The 19,461-nt window shown below is 38.4% G+C and overlaps 1 long non-coding RNA gene across 4 annotated transcripts; it reads left to right on the forward strand.

Moving 5' to 3' along the window:
* Nucleotides 1–340: 340 nt before the first annotated feature.
* LOC116264288 (uncharacterized) lies at nt 341–6,355 on the forward strand. 4 transcript variants are annotated; one of them, XR_007574795.1, is made up of 6 exons: nt 341–466; nt 726–908; nt 1,660–1,973; nt 4,216–4,316; nt 5,421–5,482; nt 5,561–6,355. It is a non-coding gene; the product is annotated as an uncharacterized LOC116264288 (long non-coding RNA). The 4 variants fall into 4 exon arrangements; XR_007574797.1 differs by lacking the exon at nt 341–466 and having other exon boundaries at nt 476–908; nt 5,561–5,632; nt 5,978–6,355; XR_007574796.1 differs by lacking the exon at nt 341–466 and having other exon boundaries at nt 476–908; nt 5,561–5,632; nt 5,986–6,355.
* Nucleotides 6,356–19,461: the final 13,106 nt, after the last annotated feature.

Here is a 19,461-nt window from a genome sequence, read left to right on the forward strand (position 1 = left end):
GAGTAGTTTGATTCTGTGATTATAAGCTTATTCCATAACCCAAATTTTATAATTATGATCCCACCTTAAGGGGTAGAATTATGATTCAAGAATTATGGAAATTTTGTATCTCTCTTTGGACTTTGAGGCACAAAGCATGAAAGCCTTGCTTCATCCATTCTATCATTATAATTCCCTTTTCATCAAACAAGTTATTTTTAATTCTAAAGTCAACATTTCATATTATCAAACTCAAAGGAAAATTGGAACTCAAATTTTCATTCCCGATTTAAGGTTGAGGTGGAAATAAAGCAGGCTTAGTAACCAACGCAGTTAATGGAAAAGGTTGAAAACGGGATTGTTTTGTTATATTCCCATTTAAGGGGCAGGTCTTTGTAAACTTTTCGCCACCAAAGCAAACGGTTTACACGCGGGAAACGGTTTTGGTTAGTTGATTGGCTTCTTCTCCCAAATTGTTCCTCACGAGGTATGGTGTTCGGTTCTGTCTCTCTATCTCTCGTGTGGTCAGATGAGAGGCACAGACGGCCGGCCGTCCGTCTTCCGCTTTATAAGAGGGCGGCCGAATTGCCCAAATCAGGAGATGGCCGATGGCGATCTGCTTCATTTGGGCCTCCGTCGCCAAACCAGGCGATGTCCTAATGGTGGTCGCTCCAATCGGAGATGGTCCGATTTTTTCTTTGTGCGTGCGTCTGCCTCATTTTTGTTGTGTTTGGGTTTCCTTGCAGCATAACCAGCGTGATGAAATGGAACGGCACGAAACAAGCCCACGGTCAAATTTATCTGCTTCCTTCTGTTCGCTACAAATAGCAACGAGCTAGACTATTTGCTGTTCCATGTTTTGGCCATTTCCAGAGAACATTTACTGCAACTTACCTTTCTAATCTGATCCAGGCGTGACCGATTAAAGGGTAATCCTTTTCCTCTCATCCCTGTTATTTTCCCTTCTTTATTCCCTAATGCTTATTGGTCAGACCAATCATGATCTAACACGGTGACTTGGGTGTGGCTATCGTGTGAACAGAATATATATGACCCACTCGTACATGTACCTGGGTCACATTGCAGACTATATGGCAGTGATCACAAATGGTTGTAGGGGTATATCGTATTGTTTTACAGAAAGTTAGCATTCTTATTGTACTGTATTGCATGATATGCACCTGTACTTACAGCTCTAGTATATGAAATTATGAAATAGGCATAGAGTGTACAGTATGTGTATGTACAGACTCATATACATACATTTAGCATGCAATAACTTAGATATGTATGCCTTTTTTCCTCAGTAATCATATTGCTTCTCAAGCTGTTACCTAATGCTGTTATATTCTATTGCTTTCAGATACTGTTGTCAATACACATGAAAAGCATTTCAGAATTTAGAATAGGTGGCTTTCATGTGTCTGCTTGTGTGTGCATGTGAGTGAGAAACCGGCTCTAAGTGAAACAGATGCAAGTAATGTATCAAGGTTATAGTTTTGAACTGCACTATTAAAATAAACAAATTTGACTGGTAATGTCTTCTTAGGTTTATGTTAAGAACTTATTTTTTCCGTGATGTGAACTTCTTCAATATGTTTCCAGCGAGTGATTCCGTTTCTTTGTTCATGAGCATCAATCAGAACAATAAATTAATATAATAGTGTTAGTTTTGATCAGTAGCGGAGCCAGCGTGGGGCAAGCGTGGGCCTGCCCACGCCAGCGCAAGAAAGCTCCACAGTGAAATGGAGCCTCAGTCTGCCTCATGCTCGTGTTGACGCCGTGTTGCCCACACCAAAAATGGATCCGGTCCCAATCTGTGCATCTTACACGCTCTTTCGTTTCGCTGCCACAGCAGTTCTCTGCAGCTCCAACATCAGGCTATCAGCAAGTTTGCTTGGATCTTCTCCCCTCTGCAGCCGCAGGACAGAGCTCCTGCAACAGCAGGTCTGCTGACTCTGCTCCTCCTTTCGACCTTCCCCCGTCCACCGCAGGTTGGCTCTTCCGCTTCACAGTTCTCCCCTCCACATCTTCAGCCCTGCAGCGATTTTGGGTGTTTGGTTTTGGGCGTTTAATGTCTATTTGTTTGATTTATTTTCTATTTTGTCTGCATCTCGTTAGCCTTAAATCTGCTAATTCCCCTCAACTGAAAATGTGCTCTCTATCTCTCTGAGGTGGATGGTGCCAGAAGCAGAGTTTCTCCACTTGACTTGTTCTCTCTCGTTTGTGTGCTATTTAAATTTCATATTACTGGCATTTTTTGTTTGTTTTTGCTTTCATTTTTGTTTTCTGAAATGTGATTGAAGTTGAACACTACATGGTTTTTGTTGTTTTCGTTTTTGTTTTTGCTTTTGTTCGTGTGGAGACCAGGGGATGAGCTTTAGCCTTTAGCCAAGCTGAGACCTTACACTTGACAAAGCAAGTGCAGCAGTTCGTCGCAGCGATATTAAAGCTGTACAAGAAAATGCTTAATGAAGATTTCTTTAACTAATGAAGAATTACAAAGTTGGTTTGAAATAGCCTTCAAGATGATCAGGCAAAGAGACAAACGTTGGATGGATACCAGTGTGGGCCGAACGGGAAAGCTCAAATTTGTCCCTCATATGAAGAAAATTTGATCCAATGTAACAGAAAAGTTGTCTATAATAGGCTTAGTCTTGATTCCTTGCAACAGAAAATTTGTCTATGATTTGATGAAGAAGAATGAGATATGAAAGTTACTTTCATATACTAAGTGCTGAAATTAGATCCAATGTACTAGTTACCATGAAATTTAGTAGTTAAAAAAATAAAATTTTAAGTTTAAAGTAATAGAAAAGTTAGTTTTTTTTGGAAGGAAGCTCTCAAGTCGTTGAAAATGCTTACCAACTTTTATGTATTTTAAAATAACATATATTTTAATTTGAGAATTTTTTCACATACTATGAATTAGTGCCCCATAGCCAAAAATTTCTGGCTCCGCCACTGGTTTTGATATTTTAGCTGGAAATTGAATTCTATTTTCATCTTGTCTTTCAAGGGATAAATTATAGCCTTAGAGGCTTACTGCTGTAAACGTGAGGCCATGAAACTTTGTTGGCTGTTTGGACTTAGGCTGCAAGACTGCTATAAGTAATTTTCCAGCTGTACCTAATGTTCGACTATTATATAGCAATATCCTTAGATTATGGTAATTCTGATAAAAGTGATAGAGCAAAAAAAGCATAGAACATACCATGCCAAATTTCTAGTTTTATTACTTTTTGCGATTGATTATGAAGCATATGAAAGAAATATATAGACTTTCAAAGAAACGAGTTGAAGAGGTGGATGAGATTATGGAGGTACTTGTTCTGCTTTATGGCTGCTTATACCTGGAATGCAACTTTTAATCTATTTGTTTTCTCCTTACATGTGTAAATTAAAACGTGATCAGTTGTGGGTGCTATTATGATGGTTCTGACAAGTGTGTACCAATTCATAATAGTTATTGTTTTCTGCCGAATTTGGAATTTTTTTTTGGGTTAGGTCTTGGCAAATTAGTTGTCATATTTCAGTTATAAGCATTTGTCTTTCACCTTTTGTTATGTTTCTTTTGTGGAGTGCAAGCATGTGGATCAGATGTTTGTCTTGCTTCAAAAAATAAGCACCTGAGTATTGCAAGTATATGGGCGGTACTTTTTTCTTTGAGTTTGGTTGCTGCTTCATTGCAAGGGATTTGTAACGTGATTTGTACTGTTTTGGTACTCTCAGATAGAAATAGTATATTGGTACACATACTCCAATGGACATCCTCTTCTCGTGCATTATGGAAAGATATGACTACACCTTGCCTTTGTGTTCTGATACACTCATCTTTTATTATAAGTAGTGTTCTTAAACTTGATTGTTGTAACTTGGGATCATCTGAACTGAGGGAAAACTATAATCAAGCAAAACAAGCTTATGATGATAATGAACGTAAGAAACTTGTCTGTATATTTTTCATTGTTATTGTGCTATAGTTTAGGTTATGAATTTTTTGTGGATGAAAAAGAAATTTATTTGCAAGTCTCCAAATAATATTATTTTCTATTGCACTAAGATAATATTTCTTGGTTATAGCTTAAAAAAACCATTGTCGGCGTAACCATGATTTATTTGAAGCCTAAGATGTAACAATCAGCCCACTCCCTACCTAAATTTAAATGCTGCAATCATTGTAACTCTCTACCTAATTTTTTTCTCTTTTTTTTTTTTAATTTGTTTTTCCGTTAGGCTTTTTTCTCAACTCAGCAAAGCTGCAAAAATATGGGGCATATCGTACTCTCAAAAACCTGCAAACTGTACATATACATCCAACCTCTGGTCTAGCACAGGTATTAACATTCACTACCTTTTTTTTTTCCTGTAATCTATTGAAAGTGGAAAAATCGATAGCATGTCTGCCTAGAAACTTAAGCCAATCAATAAAAAGTTTCTCAAATCCATGTATTATAGGAAAAAATTTGATCACTGTTTCTGAAATTTTTGTTCTCTTTTCCTCTTCTAATGGTCAGTGGAAGCCAATGATGGCTGCTAGTCGTAATTTTTCTTTATACGTAAATTATGAAGTCTGGAGAACCTGAGGAAGTCTTTGGGACTGGACTTTACTTTGCAAGAAGTCTCTTTGATCCTTTCTTTTACAGACAACACACACACACACATTCATGATGTTCTTCTGAAATAATATTCTTTTCAAAACACCTCAATCTTTCCCAAAAAGTGACTAAATTGTATATGTTTGTGATTTATGCAAACTAATGTTGGTGGAGGAGAGCTCCCCCAGCTTAAGGTGGTTGAAAGCCAGTGTCAACCAGCCCAGACCCATTTGGACTAGTGCAGAAGCTAGCCCTTGATACTTGATAGGATTGAAAGGGATTGGTTGTTTATGAAATAGCTTGGAAGTAGACATGTTAGAACCATCATACGATAAGAAAGGACCGACTGATAATTTGGAAGTATGGAGTTTTATTTGTTGCCCTAAAGGGAGAATTAGGTTTTTTTTGGAAGTAATGCTGAACTTCTGGAGAGTTGGGTAGTCTTCCTGACAAGTCTATGATTTTCTCCCTGGCTTAAGTGTATCTTTATGTTAGTATCTTAAGCTATAAGTTTAGGAGGTTTCTTAGAATATGAACACATCCAATATGAGCTCCTCAAATATGAGAACATGTGTCTGCTAATTTTAACCATCCAATCAGACACATTTAGGGTAGCTTTTAAAATGTCAACTTACAATCATCTTTTTCAGTTTGCAATTTCCTTTTGACTGGGAATTATTTTAACGATACTTATAACATGATCAACTGGTAAGATTAGTGCATAGCTAGTGCTTATGTTTGGGAATGCTCATGTTCTTAAGGCCATCTTTAGGATAAGATTCTTTTCATGTTATTTTTATATATTTTGCGTAGGAAGGAAACTTGACTATTCGATGTTTTCAGGATATTCCTAGATGGGTAATTTACACGAATTGGTGCTGACAACGAAAGAGAACATGCGTCAGGTGTGATTGGATTCTAAAGTACGTATCATCGATAATTTCAATTGAGAAAAGCTTCTGATCAGGACCAACTGAATGCAGGTGACAGAGGTGAAACCTGAATGGCTGGTTGAAATAACTCCACACTACTACCAGTTAAAAATGTTGAAGATTGTCAGTCCCTCTCTCTCTCTCTCTCTCTCACCGACACACACACACACAAAACTACTTTGGAAGATCAGATTTTATTCTAGGGGCGTGAAACCCTGAGGCTAGTACCTTCATTAACCCCGAGGCTAATACCTTCACTCTCAAGGCCTATGGATGTTTAGCCTTTATTAGAGAGTGGTGCTCGTGAAATTTGAACCAGATTGCGTTTCTGATAGAGAAAGCGCAAACCCGTTACATCAAGCCTTTGGGCCTCTCTACCTTTCTGTCTCTTTTTGGCGTATGTATGTGCTATTCTCTATCATAATTCATTTATTGGTTTTATATTTCTGATACCTTTTTTCTGTCAAGGAATTCAGTTGACAGCTGGAACACGAAAATTGCCACGTGGGAAGGTCTTGTAGCTTCAGACAGATAGTTTGTCCTCGATGTAAATGTCCTTATCCTATTCTCTAATTTTTGTTTTGGGCTGGCAACAGCCGTATTCTTGCGTTGGTGAGTTCCTACAGATGGGAGATTCACGAAGCGGTTTCAAATGCTAACTTGTTGGGAAGGCAAGGGCACGCATCTCTCTGTATATTTGCTAAAAGCATGAGCCTGATGTACAAATTAGAAACGTAACCCAGTAAGATGAAGAAAAAGTATGACTGTTGGTCAATTAATCAATTCATTTTTGTAGAATTGGTGCCATGGTGCTATATATTTAACAGTTAACTTTTACTGCTTCTATACGACGGCTCTTGTGCTTATGATTCAGTTTTCTTATATGCAATACATCAGATGCCCTTCGCTTTTTAAATGCTTCAGTCTAGTTCGTTCCTGCCTTCGTGGTGCTCAACAAGCAACTTACACTGTCTGGTTTAATCTGAAACATCGGTTCAGCATCTGGATACGAGTCAAATGTATGAAATCTTCAAGTATATCTTCTCCCTTGATCGGCAGCAGGTCCTCTTATGTATACCTAAAAAGGATCTGTTCTATAAGTTGTACAACTGGTTCCTTGAGTTCCCAGGAGATACGAGAGAGTGAGGAATGAAGGGAGAAGAATCAGGTCCAGGCGTCTTGGATGGTCATCACGAATATGAGTGGTTACCAGTAGGTGTTCTCAACAAAAAATTTCTGAGATGATCCAATCAATGCATTTACAGGTAGCCATGCCACCAATGAAAAGTAAGTTACGTACAGTTATTCTTTAGAACATATAGCAAATGCACTTCTTTGCTGTAGCTGATGTTGGCGCATCAGCTAGGGATCATAGAATCCTACTGATGGTTTATCCTAACGAGGTGTAGCCCCAAGTGACGTCTGTTGGCATTCATGTTGATGACTGGATTGTGAGAATCTTCACTAAAACACCACCGAATCACGTCTTTCCATCTGAAAATGAGGAGGATGGAGAATAGAAAATAGAAGAAAGCAATGAAGGTAAGAGAACAGTCGGCCAATACAGCCACATGATACTTGATCTCTATGCCAATACAGCCACATGATACTTGATCTCTATTATTAAAACATGAACCTAATTAGGTTACAACAAAAAGATGAATAAAACATGAAGTAATTACAATAGATGCCACCACTTAGGCTTGAAGACATAAAAACAAAGTGGATCAGGTCTAAACAGACCTGATCCAGACCCGATCCCCTTACACTTAACAGACTTACCATGGATGGCGTAGGAAAGTCTTGTTGGAAGCTTCAGGTTGTCTAAGTGAGGAGGCACAACGCAAAAGGTGAAATGCGGCACTGCTTTCATACATATGTTCGCGATATCTTGTTAACTTTTGTTGTTCGGATGTTTCAAATGTCTTCTATTAAGATGGAAATACAAATGCTCTTTGCAATACACGGAAGGCAGCCTAACCTCCCGGCGGCTGCATCGGAATATCGGAATACGAATACAATGGATAGCAAATTCTGTTATGCATTTGGCAAGTAGAATAATCTGTACATTTTTCTTCGTGTGGTCCAAGGGGTTTGGTTTTGCTCATGATCATTCCTGATGGTCACTTGTGTCCGCAACGTGTGTGACTTTTGTTGTGTCGTCTTTACCAGCTTGGACCAATGATATATTCTGATGCACGAAAAGAGCCAAATTCCATTACTTAGAAAGAACAAAATTATTGCCATTCATTGTCACATGCTGAACAGATGCCAGCAGCTCAGCCTCATATCTTGGGGTTTCCAATTCTTTCTAACATCAGAAACGTCTTTGGACCTTCAAGCTACGTCATCAAAGAATTGCAGGCCATGGAAACGTCTTTGGACCCAGAAGCCAATAAGCTAGTGCTATTTTGAAGGTATGCAAAAGTAATTCTATAGTGGCATCTCCCTTGTATATATATTGTTCATAGAATACGAGTGTCAGAAGTATGTGTGCTTACCTGAAAGTGATATCTCAAACTATCTGACCATTTAGATTGGACAATCATAAATACGGGTAACTCAAAGGAAGCGGTTAACTATTATAATCTGTACTCTTACATGAGCCGCCATTTAGAGAAAAAGAGAGAGCCATTTAGAGAGGGAGAAAGAGAAACAAAGAGCCGATAAAATGGAAATATATAACAAAATTTGAGAACAAGAAATCCCCTAAGTACAAAAAAGAGAGAGAGAGGGGGTGGGGACTAACAATCACAACACCTGTCACTTGAGCCGTGTAATGCAACCCCGCAGGCCAACTCTAAACACTATCTAGAGGGTAATCTAAACACTATCTAGAGGGTAATGCTCATGGAAATCGCACCTGAGATGCAGTGTTCACACGCTGCAAGCCTCTGACCAGGCTTGCAACATGAGAGAAGGAAGGGTTTGTCATGGGCGATATAAAGTCAAGGAGGAATTCTTTGTCAACTATTCTGTCAACTAAAGGTATACAGAAAATGGCCAAAGATTGGTTGAGGAGTGGAAACTTAGACAGGATAAGACTTGAAGATCTTTCAATTGCTGGTGGTTTCGACTTTCCAAGAGAGGCTGTTCCTAAACTACCTTCCCAGGAACTGTGGAGAGAGAGAACCACAAGGCACTTAAGTTATGCCGAAGCAAGTCTCAGTCAACAACGGGGATCGTTGGAAAGGAGTGAAGGTGGAGCGCAAAAGCTTAACAAGACTTGTGAAAATTGGACTCTTCACTCGCCAATCAGTTGGTGTCAAACGCGTGATCTACACAATCTTTGGAGTTCCCATATAACCATTACAAACACATTTCTATGATTTTTTTTTTTCATGAACATCAACACGCGTGTTTTAGTTATATAACAAAAACATGCTTAAGTTTGAGTTGGATTCCTTCATTTAACTAACTGCCTGAATCAAACATAATCTAGGCAATTAAAATGAAAAGCTCAAAAAACAAATATTTTATGGGAAAATATTGAGTTTATAGATAATTAATTATATTCTTTTTTCTCTTTACGTTTACCAAAATGGGCAAAGCTAAGTTAACCTTCAAGAAGTGAACCCTTCCTCACACAATGATCAATTGCAGGGAACCGGTCCAACCAAGAATGGACCCGTTTCCATTAAGGAGTAGGAACGGTTTATCTGCCGTAGCTAAAAATAATATCTGTTGCAGTGCTTCATGAGTTCTGCCAACGGCCATATCGAGTGTTTGTCGCTTGCCGAATTAATACCTGAACACATATTTCCTCGACTGAGTACAACTTATGTACCCAGCAATGTTACCACATTCTGCCACTTTACCTAATAATTTTCCGTTCACTTAATCACGTTTAGCTTTCCACACAACTCCGGCAGATCAAAGTAGTCCTTATCAGCTAAAACGAGAGTTTCAAATAAAAAGGTCGAAAATTTAGAAAAGATTTGGCACTTTGAAATTTTCATAAAATTATAATGATGAAACAAGTGTAGAGAAAACATAAAATTTTGTTAAATAATAATGACCATATATACATAAAATAACAGTGGCCTTTTATATAAGTTTTCTGGTGCATTACTTGCTTGTTAGCTTCAGATCTTAAAGACAAGGTTTAACAAATGGTGGATCTTTGATGTAAGAATGTCAAATCCGCAGAATGGGTAAAAGCATTAGTAGAGCTATAGTGGTCGACACCAACACATCAAAAACTATATTGTGACGAAGCTAAACCTTGGTAGTCCTTAACATGCGATGTCCATACCAGTCTCGACTTGATGACTCAGGTGCCCTTCAACTGAAAAATTATAACTTTGCTGCTCAATGAAATCCATCGAGTTAAGATTAGAGAGGGTTGAATTCCACACCTCTATAGTGGGAAGTTCTTAGCCATGACCAAGAGTTTTTTTCTTTCTTTCTTTAATATATATATATATATATATATTCATTCCATGTTCAAGTGTAAAACTGGTGCATTCGCCGTGGCCGCCGTCGCTTTTCTAACTTATAACAGTCGGATCATGTAGGTTGTTTTATGCGGGTTCGAGATCTATATATATAGTTGATTTCCATATATAAACAAGTGTAAAACTGGTGTAATGGCCGTGGCCGCCGCTGCCTTTCTTACGTATGTCAATCAGATCCTGTGGATTTCTTATGCGGGTTGAAGAACCGACATGCTGCAGAAGATGACATGAAGAGCCAACAACCAGCAGAAGAATGAGACCACATGAGCCAGCAGGAGGGGCAGGCCGGCCCCCTTGACAAAATGTATATTGTGCCTGTTTAAGTACATGACTGAGATATCTCAACGAATTAGATCGGCTTGTTCCGCATGGCGCCAAGAGGAAAACTGATCAACTTACAGAAGTTCAGTTTTGGTTCAAGATTTGACCAAGAAATCACGTCTCCTATATTAACCTTTCTGTAGAAAGGAGGCATAAAATCAGCAAAACAGCAACCATGTTTGACTGGTACTTGAAATTGATGTCAGTTTTGCTTCAAGATCCTGATTCAAACTTAAGCAGCTTGAATAGACACATAGACACACATTCACATCCTGTCATGCCATATCTTCATATGTTTACATAACTAGGCTTCCGTTTGCAGTACAAACGGGTAGTGCCCACATAAATTAAACTGACAACCATGTTCTCACCGGCCCGTTAGCCTGACCAGCTACACTGCTCCCCTCAGGGCTGGCCGGGGCACATCCTGAATTTTGCTTTAGGAGGCAGGCGAGCCCTGTGGTCTTGTCCTTGGATTATTATTTTTATAAATATTTTTGACAATAATAACTAATAAAATTAAACTAGAAAATATTCAATTTATACCTGGTAATATCGTCAATGAGATACCTCTTAATTAAAACCCTAGGCCTAATGAACCACCAAGTCCTAGAGGACAACAATATGAGATGGTTCAGCATTAATAGTGGGATTAGTAGTTAATAATTTCGGAGTCTTCAACTTTCACTTTCCCATCTTACCTCAACCGCAGCAGTAGATCTGCATCCTTAATATTCTTATTACATAAACCTCACATTAGCATAGATTTAAGTTGTTTGTGAACCTTTTACCTTTTAAATCACTTGCAAAGCGTATTTACATGTTGGAATAACATGAATTGGTTAATTTCTAAGCAGTGATGGAGCCACGTATTCACTGATGTGCGCAGTTGCTCACAACAGCCTCAAATTTTTTCTTTATTTGCATGCAAGTGTCTTCAAATATTTGTTTATTTACATGTTCTGGTGTGACTTAAGGAATGAAAATTCCTGAAATAGCACCCCTTGGCCAAAAATTTCTGACTCTACTACTCTTTCTAACTAAAGAGATCTATTTGGTGCACATGAAAATACACACACACACACAAACTCACACGTGCACTTAGCCCTAAATAAGTAATCAAAACTAAACAAAGACAACTCTTTATCTTTGTTTTCATCTATTACCTGTACCTTGTAAAGGATTTCATGAAGAAAGAGACATAGTTTTTTTTTTTTTCTTACCAGTATTGAGTTATTAAGATTTAATAACCCTGTACTACTTTTTTTTTTCATTTTTCAATTAGATATCTATATTGTATTATATTTCCATGTATAACCCATTAATCCAAGGGTCAAACTGGGTTATGTCCCTTCAAGAAAGCAAATTTATATATATATGAAAAATCAAACGTGCACTGTTCCATGGCCTGAGAGCAAATCTCAAAGATTGTTGGCCGTGAAAATCTAAGGATATGATTACCTTCATGAAAATAAGCTCGTCCGCATTTGTGAGTGTCAACAACGGAAACAAAGTCCTACAAGTTTAGTAACTTGTTTCCCTTCCTCCAGTGAGAAAATGACAGTACATGAGACAAAGATTGGAATTCATTTTGATATGGCATCTGATTCAAAGTCACGAAGGTCCTACCAGTTGACAAGGCAGCATTCCTACTTGGTATCACCCTTGAAAATGTGTTTGAGACTTCCTCTTTCATGACTTTGACATCGAGTAGAATTAATAGTGGGGGAATTTTCACTAGGGCTGATTTCATGTGCCTTTTATGAGTATAAAAATACCGTCGGTGACGTGTTGGCGTTGTGTAACCATCTAAGTCCATTTTGATCTCCTTCAAGAAAGTGGTTATTTTTCCCCGGTGTTTGAAACTATTGAGAGGATAATTTTTCCAAAGCCAGAATTCCGATATGCAAGTTGAAGTATACAGACCTAATACCCTGGAAAGACAAAGAAAAGGGCAGGGGTTTTGGCTCTCTTGTTGGACAACAGACAAGCTAGAAGTAGGCAGAATCGATAAACTGCAGTATTGAGCTCTTAAAACGCCCGCTTCGTTTTAAAGATACTTTTAGAATGATTTTTCTCGCGTAGAACAGACAAAACAATGATGTCCAAATTTCTTGCTTCTGGTTCAAAGGATCACCAATTCACCTACCTTTTCTCTTCCTTCTTTCCTTCGGAATTTTCTCTCTGAACTGGATTCTGAGGCAATATGAATATAGTTGGTTGGGTGAATGCTCCTTTGTAGGCCAACATCGATCCATGCAATACGGGAAGACACATATGGATGACTAGCATTTTCTTGCTGCTCATGAGTAACATGCATATTTCTCCAAGTTCAGATTGTTCACATGAAATTCATGATGAAATTTATAAGGTTCAAAGATGTGATTGTTTGGGCAAAGTCGACAACTAATAAATTCTATCCAAAATAATGTGCATCCAATTTTCTTTTAGATCAGATGCTTAAATTACGTGATCGAGAGCCATATTACCAATGTTGAGATGATTCATTGAAGCATGTTGGGCAGCTCTAATTTATTTGTTATGCCTTGATAATCTGCCATAATGTGAAAAAAATTGAGCCCCACCATCACAATATCTGGATAGCAATTCAGAGCAGTCCATGGACATAGCAGTGAAAGCCTGCAGAGATTGAAATTGATCTTAACCATTATGCCATCTGAGAACGGCACCATAAAAATCAAAGGAAATAGCAGGACACGGTAGAGACTTGCTACAAGGTCTTCAACTGAGACCGCTCGAGTGCCCCCACTTAATTAAAGCTTTCATAACCATTAGATAGTTAATCCATTCATCTTTATACACACACATATACACACACACACACTGTGGTTGGGTAGTTTTTTGTTTTGTGTCACTAAAAGCCATCACAAAAAGATGCATTACTTGTCAGTCACACACTCACACACACACATATATATATATACACACACTCACACACACACACATATATATATATATACACTACACACACACATTCATCAAACTCAGTTTTGATCATTACTCAAACACACGTTAAGCGGTGTTTTGCCTCCAAAATGGCTTTTGAGGTTATCATCTGAGTACGCTTTTAAGGGGGTGTTTGATGATGTGCAATTTTGATTCAAGAACAAAAAGATCACAATTGTAATTCCTCCTCAAACTGGATGGAATCAAATTTCATGTTTCATTTTTTTAATTCTGAAAACAAACTCTCTTATCTGTTTAATAATTTCAATTTCTTAAAAATTGATCATTTTGATTTTAAAATGTCATGATTCTGGATATAATGCTTCCTAAAACCCTTCAAAAACGTCGTTTGACTATAAGATATACACACCTATCCATGCATTCATCTCCGTTTTTCTAAAGCAGAGTCGTCTTCTTCCTTAAACGTACACACAGCCTTTCGTGTTTGCCTAGCTCTTCTCATCATAGATATATATATATGAAAACATGTAGGTACCAGTCATTTCATTTGTTGATATCAAAGAGATTAGATGGTGGAAATTAAGTTGCAAATACGAAAATCAGGTTGTTTTTTCACAACCCTTACTAGTTTCGATGGAAATCATTTGAGCTGTCCATATCAAAGAAACCAAATAGCAGAGATTAAGTTGCAAATATGAAAATTAAACTGTTTTTTCATAAATCCGAAATATCCTGCCTCCATTTGACTTAATTGGATGGGCTAGTGCTGCATAAACTGTTTTTTCATAAAAGTAATGTAATGATGGAGGCATGGAAGAGGAGGTAGAAAATGACAATTGGTTCTCTCTCTCTCTCTCTCTCTCTCTCTATATATATATATATATATATATATATATATATATATATATACATCGGTTGGTGCGAGTTGTAGTTCTGTACAAAATATTATGAAACCATACAGTTGTATGGCATTCAGATAATTAACTGTCAAGTAGATCACATGCACGGGGTTCACTCTGCAAACTTGTACTAAACAAAGCAGACCCGCGTTGCGTTGGTCCTTTGACGTCTTCTGCATAAGATCTCATTTTGTTATAAAATATTGGGAACTGGGTCTAAAAAAGATCTCATTTTAATATAAATTTTCAAGAATCTTGCGGATTTAGCGAAATCCCATTTGGATATTCTATTAGCAAACTCAAAGATATGCACGTAAGTTGTAGCCCCGGACGGCATCAGTCGTAGGCCTTGCTTGAACGCGCTGGAACGCCGCGTTCTTAGAGCTCGGCGGTCAGTGCACGGGGCCCACGTCCCACTCGAACGGTGGACGGGGAATGCGACGTTCCGGTTTTGGCATCATTTGGTGTTCCGCTGTTTCACTCCTCGTGGAAGGCGAGGGCGTCCTTCCTCTTGCATGCAAACAGGTACCGGGACGGTTTGCTGCGCTGTTTCCGGAACGCCAGGGAAAACACATCCTACTTCTAGCGTTTCTCCCAAACACATCAAAACAGTGGAATCCATTTCTAAGCATTTTTCTTTGATTAAATCTTTTGAAAATTTTGGAGTCATTTAATTGTAGTTTTATAAATCTACTCAAAAAATTGATGCAGATTCATGACACCTTATAACAATGTATTATTATTGTCAAACGACCCCTTATAAGTATATAAGAATATGTTTTAGGAGATACTCGTTTTTAATTGTGTTTTTAAATAAAGATGTAAGACACTTCAAACTAATATTAAGTTTTCCCCTCATCACATAAGGGTATTCCAGTCTTTTCAGCTCCAAACACGTATTCTCATGTTTTGACGCCCAAATATAACTATTTTTTAACTTGAAGGATTGAATTGAAAATTTCTATGTAACAAGAAAAAGCCAATAGCGGAGCTAGAAAGTTTGGGTTGAGATGCACTAAATTAATAATTTAATATTCTTAGGGATAACAATATGTACAAAATGCAAATTGTTGAAACCATCTATATATATAATAATGAAATTTGCCCACACCAGCCCATATGTAGCTCCTCCGCCACTAGAAACAATTGTCAGACTTGTCCTAAATTAACCTAATTTTCTTCTTCGAAGCGACTCCATTCATGCCATCAATTCAACAAGTCTGACCCATTCGTGACCTAATCAAACGATTTTGGCAAATCAAATCTGAGCCATCGGAGTCCGACCTCGCGATCGACGGCCAATGAGCGAGCTAACACTGATGACATCATGCTGACGATCGCCGTGGAGCCCGGAAAACAATGTGGGTCGCGATCACACTTGGAACCAGTCGGTGTAATCAAATGGCACAGAAAAGAATGTATGTGTTCCACTAAACAGGGGGCAACACATTTTGTTGGGCCCCACACAATGAGAAGGAAGTCAAAAATTAGGTCAAGCGGAGCGGGCCCACTCGACACGTGTCCTTTATTCGGGAATATAAAATCTAGAGGCATTTGGCAACAAGAGCTCCATACACTTAGCTGGTGAATTGACTGGAGCATATATACAAGTTGAAGTAGGTCTAGATACCAATAGCCTCAAAAGCTTGTAAAAATGCAAAGCTCATGTGTAGTGGAAAGACATTTCTAGTGGGTTAGAAAGGGCACTGAAGTCCACAATGACTAAAAAATATGGCATCATGAATATGGACCCCCTTGGTCCCCATCTTCAATACTTACAATGTTGAGTTTCTTGGGTGATTGAACACAAAATGGATGTTTTTTCGCGATCGGACTTGGGTTGCATCCGTTCATCAATTTTTTCGAAGACCCATTCGAGAAAGGTTATAATACTCGAATATTATTTCATGAATCTGTCTCAATCTTTGTGACAAAGTTAATGAAACATTAACATGGTGTCATATTATCTAATGGGGGCATAGAGGTACAGTTGAAATCTATATTATGTGTTCCATTCTATTACAAGTGAGGTGATTCTAGGAATTTAACTTCTTCCAAAACTAAATTTCCCTTAAAGAAACGAGCTCTAAGATCGAAGCTTATGAAATTAAATCACATTGGATCCATTCATCTGCCTGGTTTGTTTTAGTTCAAACCAATTCGCAATTAAGTGAGCTTTTGGTTTCAGAGAAGATGAGAATTCGTAGACACGGGGAAACGGTTCCACCAAAACATTCAAAAGGTGGTAAAAAGATAAGGCGTGGAAGTGGGCCAAAACAGCAGTGGGTAGGTTGGGTTGGGAATGAGTCGGATCCAGGACAGCCGATCATCATGGAGGTCAGATCCAGATCTCATTACCAAATCCAACCCATTTGGAGACTGAAAATCAACGGGTCAATTTTGCCACATTACCATATCCCTCTAATCTTATAATATCTATTTAGATCTGGTTTCCTATGGAAGAAAAACCATTCTCGAATCCAATAAATCGGATTCAATATCTATTGATAACAAGAGATATATACCGCGTTTCAGTTGTATCCAGAACTGAGTTTCATGGATTCAATGATTAATCAAATTTGGATCCGTCCTTATTGATTCAAACTAATTGAAATGACATTAAATTGATTATTGGGTGAGCGGAACTTCCCATCGCTCAGAATAGGCCAAAGCTTTCGCTTATCTATAAAGTATAGGGTCTGCTTTTAGTGTCTCGAGTGACGCTCCTGTTGTACTTCATGTTGCATGTCAGTGGTCCTCGTTCAAAACACAAAAAACCGACCCCATAAAAATTTGAAACAAAAACCGGCCACCTGCCCACTCCCACTCCTACTGTTTATGTCAACCTCCCTGAAAATAAATTGATTGATAAACAAATTGCAATTGGCATGGGATGACGACGTGTGGAGCAGATCTGGCACTGGGGCCTGATTGTGCGCCCGATCCAATTTAATGTCGGGGAGTAGTGGGGCCCATCCCACGGGATGAGATACATGGAACGGAACGAGTGATTGTGGCTTCACACCGTTTGAGCGATGAAACGGTCATTCATATTTGTCTCGACAAGGAAGCGCTTGGATTATTCCAAACGTGAACAAGACAAGTATGAACGAAGGATCCTTTCGTCTCTCGCCTGGCCCGCGCACACGCACACATATAAGACCGGTGAAAAATTATTTCATTTCCGAAAGCTATCGATAATGATGGTTCGTGAGGAAAATAAAACATGCGAGACAATGCTAAATGGAAAAAATGTCCCCCATTCTTCACCCGTCCGTCCATATGCATATTTTTACACACACACACATATATATATATATATATAATTCAATCTGCTGAGATGTTAAATGGCCAAAAATTAAGAATCTAATCATTAAAAATAAAAAAAGTCACCACAAGAGCATAAACGTGGAAACAATCATTCATAATACTCTCAGGGACAGATTTTTAATTCTCAGTTATTTAATATTTGGCGTGTATATATATATATATATATATATATAAAAGAAAGTTGAAACCTGATCTTAAACTCCATCACACATACACATATATATATATATATATGGGGAAAGTTGAAACCCTCTTATGATCTTAAACTCCATCCAATACAATCATAACCACCTGATGCATTCATGGGACATGTGTGATTAAACACACTGCTTGATAAAATGTATTGAACAATGTGTGAGAGACTGAAGGATTTCTCCAGCGCAAAACCCATTTGGAGAAATCCACAAATCATATATATAATATGTGAATCAATTATGAATTATTTGATTAGCTTGTGTGGTAGTTGAAAAGATAACATACTGTAACAATAAATGACAAATCACATATTTTGCATTTAGTAGTTTATGAGCTATTATTTATACTTTATACGTCTGAAAGTTACTAGATGGTTAAAAATTAAAAATCTATCGTTAAAAAGTTACAAAGTTACATAATTTTACTATGCTTCTAACAAAATAGAGAAATAAGCTTAAATGGACCAATGGAATGAGTGAAAAAACAAATAGAATGCAAATAATTGCACTGGCGACTATTCCCTCTGCGCCCTGAGTCCCTGTCCGAAGGCTCCTGCTGTTGGACCCGCGTCCTTGGGACGTAGGCATGACGCCTGGACTGCCAGGTAAAAGCTTTTTAGTGGGACTCTGCGTCAGTTCTTCTTGAAACCCGACGTCTCAAGTTGTTCTTAATCCATACTCAACCATACGAATTTGATGTGCATGGCAGATCCTTATTTAATCAGCACAAAAAAGTATACCCACTGTTAACAAATCAACTGTAACTAGACAAGATTTATACGGTGAAATCTCGCTTCCCATATAAAACAACTCAAACTTTTAAAAATTCATGGAGTAACTGTCACAGTGTTTAAGCTTCTGTCGGTTGGTTCTTGCAACTATCAATGAAAGAGGCTGTGGGGCTCTCTCCGTTCAGGTACTCGGCCGGAGCACAAGATCTGCCGGCCACTGCTGCCGTCCGCCTCCCTCCACAGGTTGGCCGTGACGGCGCGGAGGAGGTCGGCAAAGAGAAGGGAGCGAGTCTGAATGCCGGCGGGGGGGCTGATCAGAATGAGGGGAAATCGTGGGGAGAGAGAAAAACGACACCAAAGAAAGAAAATCCGGCTAGCTTTTCCGCATTCTCCCGTGTGAAAGCGCGTTCCTTTGTCTAACGCAGGATCCCACCAAACCTCTCTCTCTCTCTCTCTCCTTTTCTTTTACAGTAGGAGATGTGAACAGCAGCGCTCCTTATTCAAAAGGAGAAACTCTTTTTTGAGAAGCCCTATATCTTTGCTCCTAATCCAAAAAAGAACCCTTTATCCGTGTTTTCAGTTCTCCTCATATGAGCCGCCCTTCTGTTTTATGGAATGCCGAAGGAAGATCTGCAGTAAAGGTTAAGTGGACTCAATCACAGTTCCCACTTTTTCCTTACGAGGGTGAGTGATTAGCTTCTTCGATGTTCAGGACAGAAAGAAAGACTCGTAGCAGTACATATTTGGTTAAGGAACACTTGCATGTATGTAAAGAGCATTTTATATGCACATATGCAAGAATTACAATTAACCAATATATAAAGAAGAAATTTTTATTGGGCATGTGGGCAATTGCCCACACACATGCCAACATGTGGCTCCGCCTTGACTTGTAGTAATCCATAAGATGATATCTACGTGAGAAGTTTCAGAAAAATGATCTGTATACGCAGATTTGAAAATCAATGGAGGCTCTTTTTGGAAGTAAAGGTAAAAATATGGCTTTTGAATGAAATTTCTCTGTTTGAAAAGAATGCCACAGGTCTTTCTCTCTTTCTCTCAATATGATCTCATCTCCTTTTAAGGGGAAGG

The sequence above is a fragment of the Nymphaea colorata genome, chromosome 11, assembly GCF_008831285.2.
Source record: "Nymphaea colorata isolate Beijing-Zhang1983 chromosome 11, ASM883128v2, whole genome shotgun sequence".
NCBI lineage: Eukaryota > Viridiplantae > Streptophyta > Magnoliopsida > Nymphaeales > Nymphaeaceae > Nymphaea > Nymphaea colorata.